Source organism: Sipha flava, unplaced genomic scaffold, assembly GCF_003268045.1.
Source record: "Sipha flava isolate LNK unplaced genomic scaffold, YSA_version1 2_pilon_pilon, whole genome shotgun sequence".
Taxonomy (NCBI): Eukaryota; Metazoa; Arthropoda; class Insecta; order Hemiptera; family Aphididae; genus Sipha; species Sipha flava.
In genome coordinates, this window is record NW_020272972.1 from 3,518,308 (window position 1) to 3,538,973 (window position 20,666).

The window sequence follows — 20,666 nt, forward strand, 5'->3', positions numbered from 1 at the left end:
AGGCTCTGTACGACCAATTTTAACAGCAAATACATGGTAAACACTAAAAAATAGTTATTATATTATATTTAAATTAAATATATTGCAGTCATATCCATTAACTAAGTTTGGTACACAAAATCACTCATTCAATCATAAGTATAATAAAACATATGAATGTTTTGAATATAATATATCAAAAGATTCAATTTTTTGCTTTCTCTGTAGAAATTTTAGTACTGGAAATAGTGGCAATTTTGAAGATAGTTTTTTAGTTGGTTTTAGAAATTGGAAAAAAACATGTGCTTTGTATTAGGCTTTATTTATAATATTTTAATTATAATTATTAATATAAGTATAAAATAATTTATAGTTGAGTGTTTTTGGTGGATCTAAAGGTGGGAATAAAAGTAAACTCAATAAATTGGATGCACATGTTAAAAGTAATTTACATCTTACATGTATGGTTAAATGGTCAAAATATTAGAAAACAAAAGAAACTGATAGTGTTTATTCTTAAATATCTTCTCAGCATTCATTGATGGTAGAAAGTAATAAAAAATATATGAAAATGTTAGTTGATATGTTTTTATTTGTAAGTTGTCAAGGAATTAGTTTAAGGGAACACGACGAGACAAAAGATTCTTTAAATCAAGGTATTAAATTAACAACTAAAAAAGTAATAACAAATAACTAATATTATTAATAGTTTAAAATTATCTTAAATGTAAAATATCTAATTATGATAATTATTTGTAAAAAAATTAATATATTTTTAGGAAACTTTAAAGAATTATGTAAATTGTTAGCAAAAATGTAATGAGGAATTTGGAAAAAAATTAATCTTAAAATCAATTACTCAAGTCATATAATTCATGATGAACTTATAAATATATGTGCAGATGTTGTGAAATATATTGAAGACGTTGAGGTGTTTGGAATTATGTGTGATGAAGCAAGGTGAAATATAAATTATGTTTTATACATGGACTTCTTAATTTATTTTCATTAAATTAATTTATAGGTGTTACAAACAAGAAAAAATTACATTATGTGTAAGATTTGTTAAAAATCTAGATGTTGTTGAGAGATTTCATGGTTTTATAGATTGTTTTAAAAATTAAGATGCTGAAAGTTTATATCATTACATATTATGGTAGCTAAAAAAGTGTAAACTTACTTCTAAACCACAAATAATCGCTCAGTCATATGACAGTGCAAATGTTATGTCTGGGAAATTTAACGGTTTACAAAATAAAATAAAAAATCAATGTCCTTACGCTATTTATACTCACTGTATGGCTCATAAAATGAACTTCATTGTAAATGATATGTGTAAATATATAAAGGTAATGCATATTTATATACATCTTAGATCTTCATGATTTTATTTATTACTTATATTAATATTAGGAAACAAGGCGTGTGTTTAACACACATGAAGAATCACTGTAAGTATATTTTTCTCATTCGTCAAAAAATCAAAAATTAACTGAGATTTAAACTAAACTAGGAATCAAACATACGATAGTAATCAGACTTAGGGACACTAAATAGAATTGCCATTATCGAAGTATAGAGTCTGTTAAAAACAGTTATAAAGTAATTATTCAAGGTTTAGAAGAAGAAATTGAAAATTAAGATGATAGAGGAGTAAATGAAGCAATTGGTATAATATAATAAGTAATAATTGATTCAAAGTATTTAAATTAAAATATCTTTGTGTTAGGAATATTAAAAAATTTAAAAAGTGGACAATTTATAGTTTATTTATTTATCTTACATAAAGTATTAATTAATATTAATATTGTTTCTAACAAATTAAAAAAAAAAAAAATGCATCCTTGGGGGAATCTAAAAATATTATTGAAGGTGTGATGACTTTTAAAAATTCTAGAACAACAGAGTGTTTTTTTAAGCTTTGGTGTGAAATAGAAATCTTTGCTAAAGACAATTAAATATCAAAACAAACGCCATCTAAAAATAAGACTTAATAAACATATTATATTTATTTATAATTATAATAATTTTAAATTAATATTTACTTAACTAGGATGCAAAAGAAAAAGACAAAAGCCACACAATTTTAAACATTTTGATACTATTGCAACCACAAGTGCTGAAAAAAATATTAATGGCACTATTGAAACCATTGAAGATTATTTCAGAAAAAATGCTTTCTTTCCTGTATTTGATAAATATCTATCTTGATAAATCTGGAAAAAAGATTTTTTACTGAAAGCCTCCAAATGGCTACAGCTGTTGATCAATTTTTTCAATTAAACTTTGAGGAAAGTCTTTTTTTTGTAGATCATTATAAAGTAAGTATTGTATCGGTTTTTGTAAATTAATTTTTACTTACCTATGCTCTAGATTTCTAGTTTTATTAAAAGTGAACCTGTATTTTGTATATTTTTCAGGAGTTGATGAATGTATCTAAAGATGTATTAGAGTCAGAAATAAAAGTGGCAAAGAATTGTATATTGCAGTCTACTGATGAAAATTATATAACTTTAAATTATGTGATAAACGTTTTAACAAAAAAGACTTTCCTTAATTTATATAAACTATTTCAAGTTGCTTTAACAATTTTTATAAGTTTTTCCACTTATGAAAGGAGTTTTTTCGGCCATGCGTAAAATAAAAACTTGGCTTCGAATTTCTATGCTGCAGGAAAGGTTCAATAACACCTCAATATTATATATTGAAAAATAAATTTCTAAATATATTAATACTGAAACAATTAATATATTTGTACAAAAAAAATAGTTAAATACAATTGAAATAAAAATAATTTAGCAGCTATTCAATATTTTATTTTTTTTATGTTCCTATTACCTATATATACATTTGGTGCCTTAGCTAGAACCAAGTAAGAGTAGCTACTACAGTTAGTAGATGGAAGCGTCGGAAGCGACTAAAAATATTTATTTCCGCTAATGAATGAGACAAAAAATTTCAAGCCTCCCATAGATGAAACCAAGTATCCACCTATGAGCGCTACGCGTCTAATGAACGAAAACGGTACGTGAACGATAAATAAGCAGGGCAGGCTCAAGGTATTGGCGAGTTAGGCACCTGCCTAGAGTGACACTTTAGTAGAGGTGGCATTTTCAAAATTGACGTGAACATTTTTTTAGTTCTATTGGTGTTTTATAAGAAAAATATTTAAATTAGCTCATTCGTGAAAACCACTTACTTATAAAATAAAAAATAATATTGTCTTAAGTTATTATATTACTTTATATTACGGCCAACACTGGGCGTTTTCAATTATTCAAAAAATATAAATAACCACACAATCACTTCCGCGATATTCCATAGTCGTGATAGTGATGGGTTTTGAGTAATAGTAATAGAAATCATTTTTAAGTCTTTTTACATCAGTGGCGTAGCCAGGATTTTTAAATGGGAGGGGGGGCTAACCAATTTTTTTGAATAAGTAAGGTAAGAGAGGATATGAGAATTCACCCTTAATCCCCCCCCACCATCTACCACCAAGTTTCTAAACGTAATTCAAGCATTTTAGTATAGTTTTAAAAATATTTATTAATATATAATTTATAATAATAATAATAATTTTGGTTTCAGTGTTCAGTCACTTGCTCCACTCTGACAGCTGCATTCTCTTAGGTGAATTTCTGGCAAATTCAGTTATTATTTTACTTTCATCGAATTTTTTATTTATATTAGCCATAGCTAACCCATTCAGTCTGTTTTTTCGACATGGTGCTTCTTAAAAAAATTTTTAAGCGATTAAGTGCTGAAAACGTTCTTTCCGGAGTGAAAGAGGTAACTGGTAACGTGGCGAATAATTGTAAAAGTATTTTAATGTTAGGTCGAAGATTGGTGCGATGAGAGAGTGAATCAAGAGCAGAATTCGGTTTTGGAATAGTATTTTGACTCCATTGTTGCCTCCATATGAACAGGTCAGCTCTGATTGTAGATGAGGTATCATCATGAAGATCTTGGACATATATTTTAGCAGCTTTTATAATATTTTCATCGTCATACATATTTAAATTGGCCGGAATAAGTCCTTCAAGTGGCATAACATCAATATGCCTTTGATTAAAACGAGCATTGATTCTATTAAATAGTCAAGATACATTATACATATAAACACGGTCCATGGGGGAGGCTATAGCCCCATTAGCCCTCCCCCCCTTGGCTACGCCACTGTTTTACATATAATTTTACCAATAAAATAAAAAAATCAAACATTTTTTTTTTTATATAGATATGTCACATAAAAATAGGGGGAGGGGCTGAGTTAAAATAAGAGCTCAATTTTTATTTTTAGAAGTGACACAATTTGATTTTGCCTAGTGCACTACTTTTGCTTGGGCCTGTTCTGAATTTATGCGATTCGAAACGTACAAACCGAAGGCGCTGAGATATGTGGAAAACACACCGAGCACGGACACGTTTTCCAGTAGTTTCGGGTTGAACTCTGTACGTCTGGACGTGCCGACTCCGGGCGGCGGCGGCGGCAGCGATGACTACACCGCTCTGTGTCGGCGGGTGGGCATCGGTTTCGCCGACAGTTGGCCAAACGTCGCGTAACGCAACGCACGTACTTCCGACTACCGCGACCCGCAGCTATTCGTGTACTCGTGCGCACGTGCCGGAATCGTTTCGAAAAAGAAAATCGAAAAAACCTAAATACAAGTCCGCCGTTGTTTTCCCGTACGATATCGTTTGACTGCGTGCTAGTGGTGTCCGTTTTTCCGCGTATCGGTTGACCGACCGACCCAGTGTTCCAGCCAACACCGAAGACCAAATTTCCGTTTCCAACAGACGTTTCGCCGCTATTTAAACGGTAAGTTCACACCTTGTCTCGTGCATTTTATACTGCCGAGTATGTGTGTGTGCATCGAAAAACTGGAATAGTTGTTCAAGGCACCGAAAAAGTCGTTCACGATCTCTTTGAAACAACGGTTGATTGTAAAAACATCGAATAATATAATCGTAAACGCGCAAAAGTAATCGCCCGCACCGTCAATTTTACCGTCATAGTATTTCGTATCATTACAACGACTCCATTTTATACTATTCTTATGAAATGTACACTAGTCGAAAAACCTCAAATCGAGTCACATAAACGGTTACGTAGCTGTGAATGTTACACGGTAACAGTAATTATGATTCGGAGTTTTAATGTTATGATCGATTTTTCAATATTCCAATCTACAGATTTTCAATGCGATTACCAACCGAAATGATATGTTATAAAAATAGTTGAAAATATATAATTATTTCCAATTAAATGAAAATCATTAGTTTCGTATTTTCACTCTTTGGTCGATTACATTTTTTTGATACTTCTGTTGCATTTGGTTGAAATTATATTGTTCATATATTTTCTGTTTGTGTTTTATCCCCCCTGAAATCTGAAATCATAATTTATATATTTGTAAATGTTAACCGGCAATATGGATAATTCAGGTATTTTGCAAAATGTCTAGGCATTATGAAAATTGCCAATCCGGTTTAGGCAATGTAAATAAAACATATAATTTTCAATAATATTTTACATTTAACCTTTTTTTTTAAAATACCTAGGCATTATGCAAGATGCCAATTTTTTTTTAGGCAAAGTACAAAACATTATATTATATTTTATATTACATTAAGATTCTTATAATTACTATATATATATATATTATACTAATATACAACCTGTACAGCAAAAAATACGTGAAATATATGTTTATTATATCAATTCGGTATACCTAATATACGTAACGTTATATACCTATAACGTTACGCACTTATAAGTATAATACGTTGTACGTAAGTTTAATAAGTGACAACATAATATGTATATATAAATATATATATATATATATATATATATATAAGATATGATGAAATAATAATAATTGATAACACGAATCTGAATAATATATTTTCCCTTTATTAATATTAACAACACAACACAACTCAAGGCACGATCACTGTGGCCATCATGCTGAAGAACAAAACAAATTATATCAATACTAATAATAAAACAAGAGGGTGGGGAAATCTTGCCGTCTTGGTAGAAAACCCACATATATTAATCCATCAAATGTTCATAGCAGATTCCTTCCTGTATTAGCTCGAGCGGCTTTATTTTCACCACTAGCAATGGATGATTTTGTTTACGGTACTGTCCATCAAGTAAACGTGTACACTTTCCCCAAAAACCTGATATTATGCCCGTAATATTATAATACTGTGTACTGTACATTCTCGTGTATCGCTAGACGTAAATAATAATGCATACATAAAAATTGACTCGTTGAATACGGTCAATAACTTGGAAACTTGTATTTTTCGCATAACAAATATATTATGTTCTCTAATGGTCGTCTAGGTAGACGGATAGTTACATATTATTTTATTTTATTTTTATCTTAGAACTTTCAGTATAAACTATTATAGTTCAACAATCATATATTAATAAAATAGTATATAGCACAACAGTTAAGTAAGTACATAATTTAAATATAACAAAAGAAAACAACAGCGGAACAGAATATACTGCTGATACAAATAATAATAAAGACAATTTCTAGTCACGTAATATGTAACAGAAAAAATATTTATGAATACAATATAAATAAAATAATAATTGGATTGTTAGTTTGCATAAAACAAACGGATAGCGTGTATGTAGATTAGATAACAATATAAATAAATGATTTATGATAATTAAGTGCAATAATAGGTGAGATTAAGAAGTTATGATATAATAAAAATACAATTAGGGAAGAACCGTTTTAATACGACCTCCGTAAGGAGAGAGATTAACAGGCTAATTAGTGAATTTAAATTATATATAAAATTGGATAAAATAGACGAGATGGTTTTAGCTGGAGAAATATCAGAACTAACTGCTTCGGCATAGGATTTGGGTTTTGTCTTCAATTTTGAAAATGATCCTGGAATAGTAGTTGCTGGAGCTATTATAGGGGTCTTCCTATTTACTTTGGAGCGTTTTGACAGTGACTTAAGAACAGGAAAATCTTTGAAGTTAGTGGTGTGGGCACCCTGGCAAAGAGCGCATTTGGGTGGACTGTTTTTATCTTTGGTACAAAATCTTTGGTGCCATGATTCTCCCCACACTTGACGCAACGAGGGAAATGACCACAATAATTTTTTGTGTGCCAATAATTCTGGCAGGTATGACACTGGGATAGTCCATTCTTGGATTTTTTAGGTTTTTCAACTTTGATAATTGTGTTCAATAATAAAGACAATTTAAAAATGTCATGATTATTGTCGTTCGGAGTTAGGTCTACTAAGAAAAGAGGTAGCGGGAGACCATTATTTAGAACGTTTTCAACTCATCTAACACAGAAGCCCAGGTCACCTAGAGGTTCTGAGATATCCCTGATGAGAGTTATATGGTGAAAAGTTTTGATAACGACTCTATAAGGTCGAAGTGGAGAAGGGGCAAATGTGTGATAGCAAGCATCCGAGCTTGCCAGATGTTCGACGATAGCTCCATTTGAACGAATAATTAAAAATGAAAAAGTTGACTTACAAGAGAAACCATTTACACTAGTGAGACGTATAAGCGTATTTTTGAGAGCTGAAAAATTAACTATAGAAGTGTTTTTTATGTAGATTGGTAGAGCCTGAGTTGGAATTTGTTTTTCCCTCAAATGGAATGAGTTGCTCGCTGTCAATAACCGTGTTGGTTGAAATAAGAGTTGGTTCAACGTTGTCATCCGCGGTCGCTAAAAGAACATAGCGATTTGTTGAGCAAAAATTTTAAGTTTTTTTCCCAAATGAGTTGGAGTCGTTGGTGAGTTTGAAGAAAACGACAACAAACGTTTGGTCGATTTTTGTTTAGACGGAGAAAGAGAACCAGAATGAGACACACTGCGATTCTTATCATTGACACTAGGACCCGACATAGCCACACGTTCGTTATAAACATGGTGCGAACATTAATAGAATAGCGATTACGATTAGATCTACGACATGGTGAAATCGAGATAATGGGACGTGTATAATGACAGACGTGCGTTCACGCAGAGGTACAACGCCGAACTAAACACAAATTATTTAAAACACTTAAACTCGATTTGAATACATTGAAAAACAATCCTTATCTACAAAATAGTGTACAGCCTTCCTTTTTTTTTTAACAATTTACAAAGGGAAATTACTTCACTTCGCCGTTCGTAATATATAAAAATAAATCATAAATATTTTATCAACCAACTTTTTGGTACAGTTTTTCAAACAATTATTCATAAGAGTCCCAATTTAAAAAATGTATTAAGTTAACAAAATACTACTTTTTTCTCCAATAACTATCGAGTTTTTAGTCATTATTATTATTTATCTTTTACAATAATCTAAAAACCATACATTTTTCTTGTTGTAGGTATACATAAATATTTATCTGAAATTGCAAAGAAAATGTTAAAATGCATGTTAAATATCCTATGAATACAAACATAAATATAAATTAGGCTGCTATAATAACAATATTGTGTTTAATAATTAGCAATTATTCATACTGTGTCATTAGGAGTAGGAATTAGGAAATAAGAAGTAAATGTGATGTAGCATAAAAAAAGTTTCGGTTTTGCGTTCCGGTACTGTTGTCAGCTGCGTACACTGCACATCCTTTGCTCACCACTATAACATGCAGTTAAATATATTCGTGAAATGTGATTTAACAGTGCACGGAAATCTGCGAATATCAATTTTTATTTCATTACTTGGTATAACATTAACGACTAAGGTTATTAGTTTACAAGGAATCATAATTTCTACATACTATAGAATTGCCATTAATTTTTATGTAGAATTATACGTATCGGTCATTTTAAGAAATAAGATGATTTGTACAGATCCCTTGTCAGATTCAAAGTAAACCGACTATTTCCGTTAATACCTAGTAACGCTTACGCAAACGTTTTAAGTAAAGTCGATGTTATTCATAACTGCGGTCTAAGACATGCAAGTGGGAAATTTTGTAGCAATTGAATACCAAGTATCTGAACCAGTACTGGGGAACCACCACTCCGCATTCGTAGAATTAGACTATCGTTGAATTACGTTTCTCGTATTTTGGTATCGCCGGAGAATGCAGCGTTGCCATTTATCAAAAATGAGTGCTTTGAACATTTTCAGTTATTAATGTGATGAGTTGAGCTCTAATGTTTATGATTTGGCATATTTTTTTTTGCGCAACCAGAATTATACCCTAGTATAATATAAATTCGGTTCATGAAATCTCGAAAGATGTAAACAAATATGCAAACTTGTTTTGCATATTTTTTTTTTGCATATTTGACATTTTTTAGCATATAAAACCATATATCGATTGTTTCTAAATCAAGTAGCAAACATTTTATAAATTATAAATTTTTTTTTATTTTTTTTTTATAAGGTATATACAATCTGTTCTTTTAGGAACAATAAGAATATGTGATATTAGAAAAGGATAAGTTTAACATGAAAGCGTGATGGGAGGAGTCACCCAGTGGTTACACTGCCCTTAATTGTTACATTTTTTTTTTTTTTTTTATATAATGTTTAATTATTCATTGAGAAGATCTCGACATCATTTCCTTCTGAGCCTCCTGGAATTGTGAATGTGGCAAGGTTTGAAATGAGGGGGTCGGTATGAGAAGGGATTTTTGAGTGGAAACGTTTGTAAAAGGTTACTGTTTCTTCGTAGACTGTTTTAATTTTTAGATCGGTGTGTAAAGTTAGGTTTGAAATATATAGAGGATAGTTTGTGATTTTACGAAGGATGTTATTTTGGAAGGTTTGAATTTTATTAGTGTTGGATTTTTTGGCATTGCCTCAGATTTGAAGACCATAGGTCACATAGGCTTAAACGAGGATTTATAAATTAAGAGTTTAGTATTTAATGGAGTGTGTTTGTTTTTGGTAATTAGAGTTTTGAGGATTCGAAGTCGTACATTTAAGGCTAGCCTTTTAATTTTAACATAATGTGACCATGTGAGTCAACGGTCAACTGTCAGACCTAAGTATTTAGCCGATTGTGAGGAAGGGATTTGAATATTGTCTAAAGATACCATAGGACAAGGAAGAAGACGAAGAGTGAAAGTTGTGTGAAGTGATTTGGATTTGTTAACTTTGATACGCCATTTTTTATACCAATCAGCCATGAGGTCAAGGTGGAGTTGAAGATTGAGGGAAGCTGTGTGAGGATTATCATGGAGATAAATAATAGCTTTGTCATCGGCAAACTCCGCAACAAATGTGTACGGAGAGGTAGGTTGATTGGCAGCGTATATGTTGTATAATAGAGGAGAAAGGGTGCCCCCCTGTGGAACACCTGCACTAATCTTTGCTAAGCAAAGCTAAAAGGATGTGCCAACTCTGACCTGAAAGTAATGATACGTGAGGTAAGATTCGATTAATGAGTAATATGTTAGATGAAGTTTGGCTTTATTTTATACAGCAGTCCTTCATGCCATACCATATCGAACACTTGGGATATATCCAAGAAGACGCAGGAGCAATAATTTTTTTTTTCAAGGGAGAATGAGATAGCATCAACTAGTATGTGTAGTTGATGTATTGAGGAATGAACAGAACGAAAACCAAATTGAGTATTTGGTAATATGGAACTTGCAGAAATGTATGGAAGAATTATTTTAAGAATTAATCTTTCTAAAATTTTGCTGAAAAAGAGGAGAAGACTTATTGGTTGGTAGGAGGAGGATATGTCAAGAAGTTTATTAGGTTTTGGAATAAGGATTGTTATAGAGAATTTTCAAAGCATGGGAAAATACGATAATCTTAGACACGCATTATAAATAATTGTGACTAGAACAATGGCTCTTTTGGAGAAGGACCTGGCCACTTCTGCAGTTATCAGGTCAAACCCCGGAGATTTTTTAAGACTGTATTTTGAAATTGTAAATTTTACGTCACCAGGAGAGAAATGCTTAACTGCGGAAGAGATAGGAAGAGGGATAACAAGTAAACGATTTACTATGTCAGTATGTGAAGTTGTTTGTATATCCGGGTGAGGCGTGAAAGTTTCAGTTTGGTGATCTTTAAACAGTTCTGCTTTTTCAACATCGGTTGATGCAAATCCATCGTGGGGGATTTATTATAGGAACGAGCGAAGGTTGGTATTTTAGAAGGCTTTTGATAGCTGCCCAGAGACTGCCATTTTTAGGTGATAAGTTTGAGAGATGGTTTTCGAAAGATTGATTTTTATGTTTAGCTAATATTTTTTTCAGCGAGTTAGATAGATTGTTTTAGATACGTTTGTGAGATGGAAGATGTGAACGTTGGTAAACGGCCCTTGCTCTGCGCTTATTGGATATAATGATAAGAATATGTTCGGGAACTGATGGAGCAACATTTAAAAGTTGTGTTTTTATAAGACCAGAAGCCCATGCTTCAGATTGAATTACATTTGTTAGGTTGTTTATAACTTCATCAATTTCGTGGGGGGGGATTTAGACTAACTTTGAGATTTATGCTTTTATCCACCAAATCATGAAACTTAAGCCTATTGGTTGAATGGAGAAAGAATTTTGGTAGAGAAAGTCGGGTCGGAGGACAGGTACTGACAGTCAGGAGCACTGCAGAGTGATCCGAGCAGGGTTCTAAGAGATTGATAGTCGTGCAGAATAGGTTGCGAGGTGTGTTGGAAATAAATATGTCTAATATTTCCGGTTTTTTTGTGTAAGGAGGTGGGTCAATATGTTCGTCCGGGGGCACGGGGAATTTGTTGCCCTTAAGATTTACAAAATTGTAACGGACCGTACCTCTTGGATTGTTTGTACGACAGCCCCAGCTGAGATACTTAGCATTAAAGTCACCACCAATGATAAAGTTTTGACTAAAGGAGCTAAAGTATTCTATATAGTTTTGAATATTAATATTATGTCTCGGAGAGGAATATATTGCTGCTGAAGTTGTTGGTATATTGTTGAGGTGTAGTAAGATAGCACAAGACTGTAATTGAGGCTGACAAAAATTTGGAAGGGATTAAAAAGACAAGGAAAATTTAATATAAATTGTAGCACCACCGCGAGCAGAGTTATCTGGATGATTTGTTTTTAGGAGATGATAACCAGGTATAGCGATGTGAGAGTATTTTGTAAAGTGTATTTCGGATATCAAGGCAATATCGATACGCTTCTCCTGGAGTACTAATTGGAGTTCATTTGAGTGATTTTTAAGATCATTTGAGTTGAATAGAAGGATAAGAAGAGAGTTGCTTGTGTATGAAGACATTAATTTTTATCCAGAAGTTTTGAGATAACTTGGGTGATTAAGGCGATTAATGGATTTATTAGTAATTTAAACTCGTCAAGGAATTTGTTTATATCTGATACAGGAGAAGGGATTTTGTTATTAGAGCAAGAACCTGAGGTAGCTTGAACGTAGGTTTAGGACGAGTCTGGTGGATGTGTTGAGGGGTAACCACTAGGTGACTAACCTGTATATTTTTCTTATAACTAATATTATCCGACAGAAGATTGCTTTTTTTTGGTTTGTTTCGATGTTATAGATCCTTGTAAACAGAGCAGCCTTTATAATTTAAGGGGTGATCATCGGAGCAGAGGGCACATTTTAGAGTAGCATCTCGTGGATTGGGACAGGCCGATGAAGAATGGAGTGCACCGCAGCGGACACAGCGAGCTGGATAGCTGCAGTACGATTTGGTGTGATCATAATCCTGGCAGTTGATACACTGGCTTATAGTTTTTGTTTTGTATGGTTCTTCCACTTTTATTTTGGTGTGGATAAGAGATGTCAGCTTATAAATGTCGTTGGATTAAATTGTCGGTTTGAAATCGACGAAAAATAATGGTAGTGGGTGTTTATTGATTTTATATAATATATTTGTTACTTGGCGGACCTCAAATAATCGCAACTCGAGCTCAGATTTGATAAGTTCTGTGGACATGGACTGATGGAGATTACGGCTGACCACTCGCGTTGGTTTGTTCTCTTTGAGCTGGTACGTGTGGTATTCAGCTTTTTGCTCTTTGAGGAAATTAATCAGCGTTCTATAGGAAGCTGGGTTAGTTGTCATAATTTTTAGACGGTCAGTTGAGGATTTGCAGGAGAAATTATCTACTCCGATTTGTTCAATAAGTTCTGAACAAAGATCGGTACAACAGATTACATCTTTTACAAAAATTGGGGGGGGGAGGGTTGATTTAATTCCGACATTGATGTTGTTCTTTGAAATCAACTCATTAGAAATCGATGGAGTAGTTTTTGTTGAAGTGGTGGGCTGTGTTTCATCTTGTGAGAGCACTTCAAAGTGATTAGATGTAAAAAAATAATTTTTTGTTGTTTTGTATTTTTGGCGAATTTGGTTCGGAAGAAGAGGAAGAGAGATTTCTTTTATTATTTTGATTTTTTTTTTTTTGACTATGCCACGGACCAATTTCCTGACGAAGAATTTTCCATGGTAACATCTTGATTACCAACTGAGTAATTAGTGTTGACAGAAGTTGATACTTTGTTTAGGCGAGTAGACAGTTTGGTAATATCATTAGATTTAGTGCTGTCTGTGTTTGTGTTTATATTTTTGGATGTAGATTGCGGCATAATTATTATTGCGATAAAGTCGAGGTCGCTGCCGCCGCAGCGGCGTGCGATAATACAGCACACAAGTTGTTGTAAGTAATATGGTGAATACGTAGGTAAGCGACGATAAGATTATCAATTTTGTTATTTATATCGATTATAAGAACAATTTGAAACTAAGTAAGTTTTTACATGAGTATATTAATTTAACGTAGATGTTTTAAGTGTAATTAAGTAAATTAAGTATAAATTGAAACATGAGAACAATATACGGAATAAATAAAATCACAGGACGGAGCGCAAGCACACTGCGCGAAGGATGCCGAACGCAAACTGAAATTATAAATATAGTATTAAAAATTGTCCATATTATTATAAATTATCAACCATTACCGTTAATTGTGTTATTTTCAGTCTACAATAACTTCTTGTCGGATCGTTGAAGGTCCTTCAAGTTTTAATATATCACCAAAATTATTATTGTACAGTGTAATCCTGATACTTAAGTACTTAACATATGTAATATTTAACTTGAATAGATCGAAAACTAATTGATATGTTTTTTCATATTTATAAACTGTGTTTTTTTGTAATAAACTTTTTTAAATACACATTCAAAAGATTATATACATTTTTTTAATTAATATTAACTATTTTTTTTTGCATATATTTGTTGAAAAAATAGGTATATTTAATACATTTTATGGCATATAATTGCATATATTGATATTTTAGAATGCATATTTTTATGAAATTTTGGTCATTAACATCCGAGCTCTAGTGATGAGTATAGTTGATTTTTAGAATTAATACAAACTTTGCATGTTTATTTATTATTTTGCAATAGTGCTATATGATTATAGCTTATAATGTATACAACAATTTAAAATTAAGTAACTAAATTTGGTTTCAAAGAAATATTTACGACCATTTTATTTAAAGATTTTGTGTTAATTTGCGTGGGCAATATATTTATAACATAATTGGAAAAAACAACGGCTCCAATGAGACTAAAAAACGACAAATCTCCTTAAACAATATTTTAATATGTATGAGGGGTTTGGAAATATCTTAAGGGAGTCTTTACATGTACCAGGGGGAACGATAAAATTGTTTATTGTGGCATTGTTTAAGTGCTATTTTTACATAGACGTCAATTTTCATCAGATTTCTATGCGAACTGTAATTTCAACAGCACTCCAGTGTAATATAAATAAAAACATCAAAATTGTGAATGTACAAGAATCGAGTATAACGTGTGTCATTAAGAAAAAATCACTCGATAAATTATAGCGTTAAAAAAACACTTTTTATTAAAAAAAAAAAAAATCCTTGTCACATTGTACACATTTGATACCAAATTTACATTACCGTGATTCGATATTATTCAGTTTTTCGTTCGTTAGATAATAAAAAAAAGATGTCGCTTTATCCCCATTTATATATAAATGTTTTATAAATGTTTAATATTAAATATTATACATGTATATGTTATTATAATTAATAATCGTTGTAAATTATAATGATTTAATCGTACCATTTATTTTATAATTTACTACCATACTTATATATATATATATATACATCGATTAAAGAGCTTATTTACTCACTACATAAAAAGATCATTTTGAATGTGAAAAAATACTATTTTAAAATAACTGTTTTAAAAATACAGCGAATGTATTAATGATTTAATTTTTGTTTTTATACAATACGTAATTTTGAAATTAATTGACGTTTGGAAAAACTCGATCGGCATGTAAAAAAAATAGTATGAAAAAATTATTTTATATTTCAATTGTAATCGTTTATAAATCAAATACTTTAACGGATATTTTTTTCACCCTCTATTATAAAAGTGAGGGTGGAGATAAAAACATTTTGTTAGTTTCAGTTCAGTAGTTATTTAATCCGAACAAATCTATATGTATAGTAAGTACAATGCATTTACCGCAACTCTTAAGTGCACTGCTTAGATGAACGCAACAAATGAACTTTTAAGTTTTTCCGATTTTATTTCTAAAGTCTTCAATATCATTAACCATTTTGATTACCAAAGGTTAATAAACGAATATAAGTAACCTTAATTTTGGTCTAATTGATCGCTGAATAATTGCGAACAGTAATTTGTAAGCTTATTAATAACAATTGTTACATTATCTTACAGAGAAGTATTATTTTATACGTGTAACATATGATTTTTTCAAATAAATGTCGACCAATCCACTAAAATACTATAGAATTGAAGTCGATTTAATACGACTTTGGGTCTATAAAAGTTTCTTTTTCATCGAACACTATTGACGGTATATTTTATACCACAACGACGAAAGTCCCAACGGGTATTAAGGAAATGACCTGAAGTATGAATACAAAGTATATTATTCCGTACGAGCGTTGAAAAAAATTCTAAATCTGAATTTGCTGAAAACATTCGTATAAGCTCTTGTATTAAAATATTATTTCAATGTACGTTATTAATTTGTATACCAACCGTATGTTAGGTTATACATTGTTCATAAACATATGTATATTATTTTGTAATATGTGTTGAAACTTCCATATGTAGAACACTTCAAACCACTTCATACGATAATGATACACTCACTTTTCACGGTATTCATCTACCGTGCAATATTTTCTATTTTATTTCTTTGTAATTTATACCAAACAGATTTTTAAATGCAAATCAAATTTCAACGGATCGAGTATTTTTTCAATTCTTATTTTTTATGAGTGCATACATATAAAACACACCTCGTGCTTACCACTCATGGAATTATACACTTTCGAGAATATCAGAACACCTTTTATTTTAATATATTATTCAAAGTAAAAATCATAAATAGTAGACAATATATAAACTATGATATCTAAAATAATATAAAATTCAAATAATATTGAAATTTTATTTACACTGTTAAGATACACTTGGTCTCTCTATTATTTTGTTTAACCTGTGAGTTATAAACCTCAAGGTTATATTATAAGTGACGTAAAATTTAGATATTTAGAATAATAAGATTTTTAATAGTTACAAAAGAGAAAAAAAATAACTTGTTTTTGTGTAGTTCTTGACTTTCAATTGATAGTTCAAACATTTAAGACTTGGCCAATACGTGATAACACGTATTGTCAATATTTCGAGATAAATGTTTTATATGTATAGTATACAATTGGTGTTGCGAAAATATGGCTCATTATTTGGAAAAAAAGTTTGTTGATTTATCAATACACGGAGATAAAATGAAGAATGTATTGAAATGAAAAATTTGTTGTTTTGAAAAGTATTACGGTTATTGCAAACGACATTCAAGTACGTAAAAAAAGTAGGTACATGATACGAGAAGCTATGTGCTTCACTTAAACTCTTAGAAAATAACATGGAAACGCCATGTATATGTTATGATAGATGTGAAGTGTTTTGCGGCAAACGGTGGTAGTCTCGAATGAACTGGACATCGCATAGTTTTTGCAATATATGGTAGACATTCTTAAAACTAATCTTTCCCAAGTACCATCTGTTTTTTGATTTACAACCGTCAAACGAACTGTGTAAAACTTTTGTAGTAGTTTAACAACGCTAAAACCGGGGTTCCGGTGAGGGAAGAAAACAATCGCATCGACATCAACAACTTCGCACCGTGTTATGGAATTCGAAACAAAATTATAACACGACTTAATTGTTATGATACCGATTGTTATTCCAAGACAATGAGTACTTTGAACATCTTTCATTTAACACGTCGTTGTTTATCACGTTGAACTGCTTTTAGATTCTCATGTGAAACGAGAAATGTATTGATTTTACAAATATGATTTCGATCAGGAGGGTTCTTCCGATCATAAAAAACAAAAGAAGTTATCAATAGGAAACATTGATAGTTTGAAGATAGTTATTTTAAGGATTTCTCGACAGTTTTCATAATCGTCGTGAAAACTGACAAAAATTTACAAAAATAGGCAACATTTATGGGGCTTATTTACTGGTTTTTGACAAAATAATCCGAATTCAAAAAAACGATAATCGATATAAGATAATTAATTTAATATTTTCACTGAATATATTTATCATCAATCGCTATAAGTGATGTGATTTTTGAAAGTTGAAAGTGCCGTGTTTTTTTTAGATTTTATTCAAAAAAGTCAGTTAATAATTGTATTATGACTAAAGGCCTTAATAACTCGTGAGTTCATCGCAAGGATGTATACATGTATTTCTGATGAATAATAAAAATAAAAAATAAATTAAACTTAACAAAAAAAAAAAAAAAAAATTAATTATAAACGTTTGAATTAAATTTTGACTAAATATTAGAAATCATGAAAGTTCACTTTACATTTTATAGTTAAAAATTCATTCAAATTTCTATTTTATATTTAAAGTAAGAATATTACGAGCAGATACAATATTTTTCATAAGATTTTGTTTATAGTAAATAAAAATAAAAAAAAAATACCGGAAAATAGCAAAAAAAAAAGTTATAAAGCATAATAAAATTACATTAAGTATTTTATTTTAAAGAAATTTAATATTTTCGAAATAATTTGACAAATTAAATTGAAATTTTCGATTTTTTCAAAGTTTATATGCTTTTTTTTTTTTTACAAGAATTAGAACATTGAATGTTCAACCGACCAAATAAGGATATTTGATTTAACTATATCAACCCGGACCCGGGCATTTCCCTGCGACCGCTTCGCCACAGACCGTTTCATAAAATTAACAACAATTTTTGAAAGTAAGATTTACGTTTATGGTTAGATATAATGTGACAAGAATTATACAATTATTAAATGCTATTCATTTTAAATAAACACGTCATTATGAAATTATTTTTTTTAATTTTCAACATAAAAAAAAAAATTAACCTAACCTAATGGTGAAATGTCCTGGACCCATATTTAACTTTCATAACTGAAAACTAATTAACCCGATATTTTTCACTCATAATTGTTTTCACTAGAGAAATAGTACATTTGTTATAATTTTAAAAGACCAATTTAGCAATATAATTTGCCTAATCTCACCCAATTTAGGAATTTCGCATTTACTAAAATTTTAATTTCCGAATATTATGCAAAATAATTAAAATCAGTTGTGAGAAATTTTCAAGCGGCAAAATTGTCTCGTTTCGTCAACAAATTCATTAATAATTATTTCACTCGAAGCAAATCGTCCAAATTCGAGTTTACATCGGTCACCTAGTATAATATGACCTGAAAAATCAGCTTTTATCATTTTGAACATATGCCTGTACTCACCGATTTACACTGCACGCGTATATATTTTATAGGTGCACGACCCGGCGTGTCGATGCGTATATTGATAATGTTGCACGGCGCAAGATAGATGTTTTCCTTTTTTTTTTTTTTTTTTTTCCGCTTTCCTCTTTACCTTAATACATGTAAGTATGTAGAGCTCCGGTCTTAGGACTCTCGTCGTGTCAATGGTGAATGAATAATGTATACAGCGGCTGTGCAGTTTCGGGTCTCTGGCGCTGAAATTATGTACAGAGTAAAATAACGTGCTTTAATGGAGAGATAACAAGATATGGTAGGGGTGGAACGGATGGTGGTGCGGGGACTGACAAAAAAACGCAGAACCCGTGTTACCTAAACCGGAAAACTTTATTAGATGGAAAAATATACGTGTCGGGAAAAGAAAAAAATATATAAAGCTGTGCGGTTACTTAATAGCCATTTCTGTGTAGTTATATTTATGCAGTTTATGGCGAACACGTTTATATTATAAAATTATGCGTAAACTATCGAATTGGCAAAACGTCATATTACATAAAATTCGTAGACATTATCGTTTCAATCTCGTGTGATATTTGTCAAGTAAACATGCATAAAACAAGTACTGAACGGAAATCTCAGAAAACAATTTTTCTGCATTCAAATACTATGTATTATATCAACTACAAAACAACAGTATTTTTATTCAAGATAAAAGATGGTCAGTAAAAATGTATTCAAGATATAGATAAAAGATAATAAAAATGAGTAGGTATTATTTAAATAAAGGTAAAAGATAAAAGAAAAAATATCTAGATAAAAAAAGATGAAAATTTATCTATTTTTATTTACTTTTTATATATATTTATATATACAGGTTCGACCAGAGAAACGGGTATATTTGAAGTAACTCACAGAAGTTTAATAAAATTTTAAATTGGGAAAATAATGTCAGTAAGATAGTGTCCTTTCCTCTGTATGCATTCCTGGAATCGTTCTTCGAGGATTTGCATAAATCTCTGTAATATCTCCATGGGAATCAAAGCAATTTCTTCTTGGATTCTTGTCTTCAACTGAAGAAGTGTTGTTGGGCAAGTACTGCACACTTTGCTTTTAAGATGACTTCACGAGAAAAAGTCACATGCTAGCAAATCAGGTGAACTTGGAGGTCAATGAATGTTGACGAACCGTCAAATGACTTGAGATGTTTCAAAATTTTGTTGCAGAAAATCTTATTAACCTTCCTGGTTTTGACAATCTATGGTTTTGACAAGACAAAGCCATAGCTCATACTGCCAGACTGTCAATGGTAGCTGTTCAACAGCTCTTTGGTGATCAAGTCATTTCACGGTTCGGCAACATTCATTGGCCCTCAAGGTCACCTGATTTGTCAGCGTGTGACTTTTTTTTGTAAAGTCATCAAAATAAAATTTAAAGCAAAGTAACAAAACTTCTCCAGTTGAAGACAATAATCCACGAAGAAAGTGCTTTGATTTCCATGGAGATGTAAAATGTTGTGCAAAATCTCAAAGCACGATCCCAGAAATGCATACAGCATCTTACAGACATTATTTTTCAAACTTGAAATTTTAGGTTTCGAACCTTAAATTACATATTATGTACTTCATGTTTTTTACAGTAAATATTGAAAATAATTTTTTAATGTTTGAGATAATTATTTCATATTTACCCTTTTCTCAGGTCCAACCTGTATATAATACCTATATCATAAACAAATATATTTAAGTGCATAAACTGGCACTGAAGTAAATTATAGGTAGGTCTTGTATTAAATAAATTATAGTTTTTAATAGGTTAAATAATAATTTAATGTAGGTACTTATTATAATGTGACTTAAAAATTCCTAGTCGATCTTTTTTGTCCACTAATCGTCTTA

The 20,666-nt window shown here is 30.9% G+C and overlaps 1 protein-coding gene across 2 annotated transcripts in view; it reads left to right on the plus strand.

Moving 5' to 3' along the window:
- The first annotated feature begins 4,454 nt into the window (after positions 1–4,454).
- The window catches only part of LOC112686081 (LHFPL tetraspan subfamily member 1 protein-like), a 327,428-nt gene continuing 311,216 nt past the window's right edge, over positions 4,455–20,666 (plus strand). The window contains exon 1 of one of the 2 annotated variants that reach the window (XM_025558204.1): positions 4,455–4,801. The gene's annotated coding sequence lies outside the window, so the exon portion shown is untranslated. The remainder of the gene's footprint in view (positions 4,802–20,666) is intronic. The other variant, XM_025558203.1, reaches the window with a different exon arrangement.